Source organism: Camelus bactrianus, chromosome 3, assembly GCF_048773025.1.
Source record: "Camelus bactrianus isolate YW-2024 breed Bactrian camel chromosome 3, ASM4877302v1, whole genome shotgun sequence".
Lineage (NCBI taxonomy): Eukaryota > Metazoa > Chordata > Mammalia > Artiodactyla > Camelidae > Camelus > Camelus bactrianus.
In genome coordinates this window covers 118,320,708-118,330,340 of record NC_133541.1, presented here as the reverse complement: position 1 = coordinate 118,330,340, position 9,633 = coordinate 118,320,708, and the positions used below count along the sequence as shown (strand labels likewise).

The window sequence follows — 9,633 nt, the reverse complement described above, 5'->3', positions numbered from 1 at the left end:
CCTTGATTGAGTTATGCCCATTCCTTGCTACCCCCATGACCGTTGTGCTCATTTTTCTTTAGAAGAGCATCTCCTTCAGTCTGTCTCATAAATATTGACATCCCCAGGCTCTTTTCTTAGCTTTGTTCTCATCGTACCCTGCCCTCCCCGAGTGGGGAGACTTATCCCAAGATCCAACCATCACTGGTATAAAGATTTTTCATCTCAGTTCTGGAAACTCTTAAAGGCTTCAAGGAAGACTTCAGGACATTAATGAGCCTTCCAGAAACTGTATGCACATGTTGTGTAAACATATATGCAGGAAAAAATATGCCGGTCATGCCACCATAAAATCATTTAGTGGATTCCCATTTCCTACAGGAATATTCCCATCCATCAGCACACTGGATTACTTACAGTCTGGCCTCTCTTTACATTTCCAGCTTCATTCTTTCTCTTCTTTCCTTCCCCACTTAACACATATTCCTGAACTTTTGAGATGTTCTCTTCAAGGGCAGCCATGGCCTCCAAAACTCACCTCCATTGTCTCGTCCTCTACCTACAATAGCATTTCCTCCTTGTTTACATTACCAGGATGAGAAATCAAGCACTCACCACACAGCCCCTGCCAGTGGTAATCCAGCAGCAATACACTCATAGTAGAGAGAATGTTATTATTAATTCCTTTATTCAAAGAGGTCCTTCCTGGGCACTCGTCTTCTAACTATACAGATGCTTCCTTACTGTTCCTGATCTGCATAATAAGCAGAGGACAAAGTTATTTTTTCTTCCTTCTTTATTTAGAAACATTATCATTTAACTGACATCAGACATTTCTTTCCTTCCCATTAATCTTAAATTCTGAAGGATTTACTGAAGTCTCATATCCCTTGATCTGGCACTTTTAAGAGTTAGGAACAGCCACAAAGACTACAGCTGGGAGATAAGATGTAGATTAAAAGAACCATTAACTCACAATGGCATTGGAAAACTGTAAGTGTTGAATTTAATTTGGATGCAGTTCAAAGCACCAAGTAAAGCAGGAGGTAGAGGCTGTAAGTAGTTTTTAGTGCCCCGGAACTCAACTTTTTCTCTTGGAGCAGCCACAGAGGAATCACACTGCTAAAGATTAGGTAATTTGTTAGCTACTCTCTCCTTCATGAACCACTAAATTTCTGCTGCTTTATTCAGAGAGGCCGTATGTCTAGCAGTTAGGAGTGTATCCTTGGAACCATACTCCTAAGTCCGAATCCCTGCATCCTGACCCCAGTGCGAGATCCCAGGGGGTGTTACCGCCCTTGTGCCTCCCATTACTCATCTTTAAATGGGGGTCATAGCACCTGCTTCAGGTGATGTTGAAAAGTTTAACAGACAACGTGTGTAGAGTCCTGAGATCAATGCCGCTCATACAAGTGCTTTACATCTTTAGTTATTGCTTTTCTAGCGAGAATTATGCCTTTTTTTATGGTGCCTGTCAATCATATTTATCTCCCCAGGTTTGTGAAGGGACTAATCAGAGTAAATGCCTATGAAGACTGCCCCTGTGCCAGGCATTGTCCTAAGCACTCACACACAGAGCCCCAACTTAGAGGTGAGGAAACTGAGGCCCACAGAGGCTAAGCAAACTTGCCTGAGGGGATACAACTTCAAAGAGGACTGCAGAGGCCACACTTTTAACCACTGCAGCGAGGGAAATGCTGGAAGGGCAGTTTAAGTAAGAAGCTCTAAAGTTCTGAGCCAGTCTTACTGTTCTCATTATGTCTGAGTCCTCCTCTTAAACTTACTGAGTTCCAGGTGGCTGGGCTTGAGCTGGGTAGGGTATCTTGGCCATGGGCTCAGACTGGGATTTCTGACAAGCTGCCTGCAACTGCGGTGCTCTATAGAGCTGTGGGCACCCTCCAACCCAAATGGTAAATGCTAGAACCAAAGCCAGGCAGATGCTCAGCTGTGCCACTGGCGTGAAAAGCTAAGGGCTGGGAGGATGCAGGGCCCAGGGGCAGAGGTGGGCAGAGGAGCCTGGAGTAAGGTCCTGGGCCCACAGAAGGCAGTACTGTCATCTATTATGTGGTGACATCGGCAGTGAGCAGAGAGAAACCCAGGAGGGACAGCGACTTGGCACAAAAAAAAAAAAAAAAAAAAAATGTTCCCGAGCCTATGCAGAACAAAACGCAACCTTAAAACTTTCTTATATTCTCGAGTCATCGTACTACATTGGGGCTAAAAAAAAATCATTGTTTCCTAATCCACAAGGACAAATTGTAGGAAAAAAAGTGAAAAAAGACATGGGCACAAAGATTCTCATTATAGCATTATTCAGCAAAATAGGGACAAAGTTGGAAACTGCCTAATTGTTCAACAATAGTGGAAAGGACCAGTAAAATAAGGAAGAACCACCTGATTTAATAGTACACAGTCAGAAAAGTGATAATTATAAAGACTATGGAAAAGCAGAGAAGCAAGCTTAAAATATTTTAAGAGAAAGTAGCAGAGCATAAAAGTATGTAACTATGTAAAACTATATAGTAGACAGACTGGGAGGGAAGTCACAAACAGGTAAAATGTGAATGATTTTTCCTTATGTTGGCCCAAGCTTTGATTAGTGCACACATACCTGGCTTTATCGTGCTCTGCTTTATTGTGCTTCACAGATAGTCATGTTTTTTACAAACTGGTTTGTGGCAACACTGTGTTGAGCAAATCCAGCAGCACCATTTTTCCAACAGCCCTTGCTCACTTCACGTCTGTGTGTCACATCTTGGTGATTCTTGCAGTATTTCAGACTTCTTCATTATTATGACATTTGTTACAGTGATCTGGATCGGTGATCATGGGTGTCATTACCCTGCCAAAGCAATCGATAATTTGAATAATTTTAGGATTGTTATTCCTATTACACATGCTCAGATCTACACAGAATTAATTTTATTTATTTTAGGACAATAACATGGGAAAATCCAATTTTTCCTCCCACTTTATTCTTAAAAGAAAGGAGTACATTGTATAAAGCTACTGGTTCTGATTCCTTGAAAATGCTGAATGCCAAAGAGAATGCATTGGCTCCATAGAGTGAAATGAGTAGGATGAAGTGACTGATCATCTTTAAGGATCACTCCATCCATCCAAAATCTCAGCCAAATGGCTGGCACAATTCAACTCTCAGGTATAGTGTAGCCCATTCCATAAGGCATAGACACAGAGTCCAGAGGCATTGACAGTTGTTTCTGCAGCAATGTTATTAAGTTCCTGCAAATGCTTAGGAAGTGTATTTATTTTAATCACCATAATCATAACAGAAATGTGTGTAGATGCTTAAAATAATACAAATGCCACCTATATGATACAAGTCACTGAGCAGTGAAAATGGTTTCCCAAATTGCAAATAGCCAGGATAACAAATATATTTCATGTTGAAAATCTGGGTCATTTTATACCAAGGAACAATTTAATGGTGACGGTTAAAAAATTAAATTTTAAATTTGGGGTCTAAGGTTTAATCGGATTTCTGAAAATAGTTAATAGCACAACGTGTGTGTGTGTGTGTGTGTGTGTGTGTGTGTGTGCGCGCGCGCGCACGTGTGTGTGTATAAATACATTTTGGATCAGGGTATGAACTGCTCTGAAAAAGCATGAAACAGGAACAAATATTAGTAATCTGAGGACAATTCATAAATTGAATACTTAAATTTAAAGGCTCCTGAAATTTAGAACAGTGCAGGTCAAGACTATAGGGAAGTAAGTAAGCCCTTGTGCTGGGAGTAGTGCAAGTGAGAACACAGGGGCCATGGTCCCAAGGCCATGAAGGTCATTCAGGTGCTGGACTAGGCATGTGTGCTCTCACCTGCGAAACTCTTCCTTCTTTCTCAAGGCTGTGTTCTCTCCTATACCTAACCATGGCTTGTGAACTGGTACACACCGCCTGCATCCTCCCCTAACTTCTTGTATCTGCTCACCTCAGTTGTGTTTTCAATGTCTGCTTGGTTACCTAAACCAAATCATGACTGCTTGCTTTATTTTGGGGGGGGGGGGGTTACCATGGATTATACTTGAAGTCCGTGAAATCTTTCATGACTCAAGAGAACAGGTCTAATTTCTTCCCTGGGTGGTCTAAAGATTGCAGAATTTTTTTGTGTGTGTCATTGAGGATAAAAGGAGTAATTTAAATAAATATGGAATAAGGACAGGGTTGTATTCTCTGGGGAAAATTTAGCCAGATAAAATGCAATACTTTTTTTTTTTTGAGCTATATAAATTCTTGGTTATATAGAATAAAAAATACTTTTGATTTCTTCTGGGACTCTGATTGCTGAGCCGTGAAAATTGATGGAAATAAGGTTGTTTTATAACTTGCAGTTTCCTAACAGTGACAATCAACAGCGTATTCTGCCTCTATCTTCCTGACATTTCCCAGGATTGGCCTCCTGTCTTGTTTTCAGTGACACTTAACGTTCTTAAGCCCATCTCCCTCTCCTCCCTGCCTCTTTCAGGATCTTTCTCTCCAGATCTGGTCACGCCCATGGTTCCCATCCCTGTTCTTTCTCTCTAGTTTGTTACCCTTTGCTCTCTTTATCTCCTCTTTCAGCTTCTACCATCGCCCCACTAGTGATGGCTCAAATTTGTTTCTAGCTGCTTCAAAAGTTCAAGGCACTTATAGTTATTTCCACTGCCTGCCGAATATCCTTCTGTCTATATCCACCTCTATTTAAAATTCAGCATTTTCTTACTAATTCAACATTGTTGCTAAATCAGTCACTATCGTTCTCAGTCATCTTTGACCACACTCTCTCTTTCAGCCCTTCTATCCCCGTAGTTTCTGCTAATTTTCATCTCCACAGTAATTCCTGTATGTTTTCTAATTATTAAAATCATCATTGTCTTCCTTTACTATTTGGTTACCACAGGCCAGATCCTGTGGGAAAGACAGGACAAGTGCTTCCTTCTTTACCATTATTTATCCCCTTCACTGCCTTTTTCCTGGTTTATTCTAGGAGAATTCTAATGGACCTTCCTGCTACCATTCTTTGCTCCTCTAATTGACACTATATATAGCTGCTAGACTATTTGTCTCTTTTCACTGAAGTACTGTTGATTTACAATGTTGTGTTAGTTTCTGGTTTATAGCAAAGTGATTCAGTTATACATATACATATATGTATGTATTCTTTTTCATACCCTTTTCTGTTGTAGTTTATTACAGGATACTGAAAGTAGTTGCCTGTGCTAGACAGTAGGACCTTGTTTATTTTATATGTAGTAGTTTGTATCTGCTGATCCCAAACTCCTAATTTATCCCTCCCCCGTCCCTTTTCCCTTGTGGTAACCATACATTTCTTTTCTGTGTCTGTGAGTCTGTTTCTGTTTTGTACATAATTACATTTGTATCATATCTTAGATTCCACATATAAGTGATATTATATGATATTTGTCTTTCTCTTTCTGACTTACTTCACTTAGTATTATAATCTCTGGGTACATCCACATTGCTGCAAATGGCATTATTTCATTTCTTATGGCTGTAGATTTCTCCTCTTAATGCACAAGCCTGACCAATTGCTATTATCCAATTATAGCCAAAGCAGGCAAAGCTTTAACCAAATGTGACCTTACCTTTCATCTAAAATTCCAAAGTACTTTTAAAACACATTTCTAAAGGCAATTTAAAAAATTTTCCTGCAATGCTTTTTTGATATAGATGATGACATATAGAATGGGTGGATCGTATCTTACAATCAGAACCAAACTTCCAGTGCCTGCAGACTGCAAAACCAGTTAACTCCCCTTCTAGATTTAAACCTTAACAAGGCTTATTTCTTTCTGAGCATACCATGAATATCATTTATACTTGGTAAGAATGCAATCTGTTAATTACTGAATGGACTTAAGCATTTTAACAGTCTAGGTTATTAATTTTTATTCAGACGGTGTTACTTTCCTAGTTATTGCAACAAAAACAACAGGAATATGTGATTAAATGAAACAAAATACATAATTGGGTTTTTGGTAGTAAAACTTGTTCTCCTAACAGATTTTTTTTCCTTACAGAAGTATTGCAAGTGATGCCTATTGTAAAAAGTCTTAACACCATAGAAGTGTGGAAAGTAGTATGCGAAAGTTTCCTTTCTCCAATCTTACTGCCTACAGTTAATAACTGGCCTTATATCTGTTAAGTGTTTTCCTCTGCATATAGAAGCATTTGAAATAAATGAGCATTTATATTCTCTCTGTTACAGAACTGGGAAAACCCTGGTAGAAATACTGTCTGCGCTCCACCCTGATCTCCTTGGAGCCTGGTTACCAGCTCTGGCCGTCCGCTTGCCTTAGGCTGCCTTGGGCTCCTGGAGGAGCTTTGCGGCACACAGAGGACTGGAAGTGCTCAGGAGGTGACCCACTAGATGAGGCTGCAGCCAGTGACGGAGTGGTAAATGAATAATTTGCGTCCAGAGCTCCTGCTGGGACCAGACTAAGGCTGAGACCTCGCCTAAAATCCTGCCCTGCTTGACTGTCTCTCCAGGGCCTGCTTGCTCTGCTCCCTGTCTCTGCTGGAGCCCTTCCCTAACATGTCACTTGCATGTAAATCCTCGTCTCAGGGACTGTTGCTGAGAAGCCCACCTAGGACAGATATGTCATACCAGTGGCTCTCAAATGCTGGTCCTTGGATTTAGACTTCGTTAGAGTCACCTGGGATATATGTCCAAAATACACAGTACTGAACCTAGCCTCAGTTTTCTAACTCTCGGGGTGGGGTCAGGAGTCAACAGTTAACAAGCTCCACAGGTGAGATTCTATGTGCATTGCAGAATAGTCAGAAAGTATAGAAAATCATAAAGGGAAAGATTGAAGTTACCCATAATCCTACTACTCAGAAACACACTCAAGACTTTGATGCAATTTTTTCCAGTTATATATGCACACAGATGTGTGCAAAAATAAATATTTAGAACTTTAACCCTTTTATCTCTGCTTAATATTTTATATTGAACATTTTCTCTCATGATTTAATGTTCTTTAAAAACAAGCAGAATTTAATGGCTATATACACTATTTCTACAATGTGAATAGACCATCAATTATGCAATCACATCATTTTTTATGTGTAGATTGTTTCTAACTTATTGTTCTTATGATCATTCTAGAATGAGCATTTTTAGCAATACTTATTTGAATTTCTTACTATTTCCTTAACATTTTCTCCTAGACAAGAATTACTAAAATAGTTTGAATCTTTAAAGGTTCTTGATATGTAATACAAACTATTTTTCAGAAAAACTTAAAAATCAACAGCAGGACTGTATATCCTTATAAATGGAGTTCTTGTCATTAAAATTGTTCACTAATTGAAATCCTTGTTGTTTTGCTTTTCTTTTCTTTAAATATTAGAGAATGTGAATGTTTTCCACAGGGTCTGAACCAGTTATTTTTCTTGTGCTGTAAATGTCCTGTGTTCTTTCCCATTCTTTTTTTTCCTTAGAGGGTTAATGCTTTTCTTAGATAATTTCTCTACTTAATTATATTGACTTTCCATGACTTACTGCTAGTAAATGTTTTCCGGTTGGCTGGTAAATTTTTGATCTATTTGTGATGATGATGCAATTTCTAATGGTGTTAGTAACGATAAGTTGCCATACTGTAAATGAAGACTTCTCCCTGGTAAACATCTAGGTGGAAAGTCGAGATAGTGCAGATCTTTGGTACATTTAAGAAATGTCTGTGTGATGCACGAGGCCTGGACTTTTACACACATGGGTGTCACAGAGCTAGAAGAGTCTTCAAGGACTGTTTTATCTCTTCCTCCCCATTTGGTGAGGAGATGAAGCTGAAGTAAGACCATGACATATCTTTATCTGTAAAGCATTATTTTATGTTTTACTTTCCAGAGGAAGAAAACAGAGACATTATGTCCTTCCTCTGATTGTGGATTGCATAAAACTTCTGATTCTTGGGTCCCCTCACAGGCCTATTGCATCAGAATCTCTGGAGACAGAACTTGAAATCTGCATTTTAACAAGTTCTGCTGGTGATGTGTAAGCATTCCATAGTTTTAAAACCACTGGTGTTAGGGAGTTCAGATGATCAGTGGTGAACTTCCTGTCACACTAACAGCTCCTTCACTTTTCTCCCTCTCAGTGCTCAGGTACTCAATTTGCATTATATTAGATTGTGCTTGTTATACCCTGGTTTATAAAAGTTTTAAAGTGTGTACCAGGAATCCGAAGCTAGATTTAAACTCATACAAGGAGATGTAACTCTTTTTTTTTTTTTTTTCTTTTTAGACCACTTTGCATTATGCTGCAAAAGTTATTGACTCATAGGGATTCAAAGTGGCAAGATAATGGAGATGTCCTAATATTTTAAAAATATAAGCCTATTCTATACATTAGGAAATGGAAGCAGAGAGTTTTAAATGTCTTTCAAAGTTTGTCAGGTTTCATGATTTTTGATTTACTGTTTTTTGATTTTAGTTTGTAAATAATGACTCCTGACAGATACTACCCCAGTGATAATTTTAAAAGTGTTTTTAACAAGATGTTTTAGAGGCATCCTTTTTGTCTCAGAAACATGAGATAATACGAGAATCCTGATTCTGTTTAGTCCAGCAAGAATATATTGAGAACAGTGCTTGATCACAGAAAGTCACAAAAAACATTTTGCTTTATTCTCTAGCGTGCCCAGCTTTGCTCCAGGAACTGCGGCTCCACTGCTGTGGGATGGAGCACAGCCCTGTCCTCGAAGGACCTGTACTTAATTTTTGGTATTCTTTTATTGTATTAACTTCATATAATTTTATTCTCTATAATTATATGTAACATAACTATCTTTTGAAAGGAACTGCAATGCTCTTGTTTGCTCTAATAATACTATTACTGATATACACTTGTATGTAACTTTATGGTCTTTTCAAAGCATATTTACACACAGTCTTAGAAGAGCTGTAAAAACTTAGCACAATATCGATAGGTGATTTTTGTTGAGTGTATACTTTTATTGAGTACTCCACACTCCATGCCTGACTCCAAGTTTCCTCTATGGATTCCATCACTGGATTGTCTCAATAATGTTATGAGGTACACTGCATTATCTCCAATTTATCAGGCATGAAAATAGAGCTGGACAAAGTTAAATCATTTATGTGACAGGACAAGTTTTTAGAAACCAGGCATTTCATCTCAAGAGCTCACAGTCTTAACCATTAAGCACACTGATGATCCAGTGTGTAGATAACTGTAAAATAGGTAGACAGGTAAAGACATTCTTGTCAAACTATTTACTGCTCAGATAGAAGGGAGCACATGATTGAACTTGCTTGCAGTGCTTAGTAGAATATTTTCTGTGGGTATTTGAATATAAGCCCTGGATAGAGGTCAATGACCAGGACCTCTTTTGAAATCTCCAGAACCAGAAAATATATTTTTATTTACTTGCATTTTTTTAACTCCAAAGCATCAAACAGCATAGCTACCAAATAAAGCAAAAAGTATAAAGCAAAAAAGTGGGAGATTTCAACACACATATTCAAATTAAATCAAAGAAAACAAAAGTAATGATGTAGAAGAAATGAGTAATATAATTAACAAGATCTATCAATAGCCCAATATAGAATCTTACATCCTTTAAATAGATTGTATAATTTTTCAAGTGTCCCAGGAATGCTTACAAGAA

At 38.4% G+C, this 9,633-nt stretch overlaps 1 protein-coding gene across 1 annotated transcript in view; it reads right to left on the bottom strand.

Annotated features, from left to right (window-relative positions):
* Positions 1-874: 874 nt before the first annotated feature.
* Positions 875-9,633, bottom strand: part of LOC141575616 (uncharacterized) — a 28,993-nt gene continuing 20,234 nt past the window's right edge. Inside the window, exon 5 of the mRNA XM_074355254.1 lies at positions 875-2,821. The gene's annotated coding sequence lies outside the window, so the exon portion shown is untranslated. The remainder of the gene's footprint in view (positions 2,822-9,633) is intronic.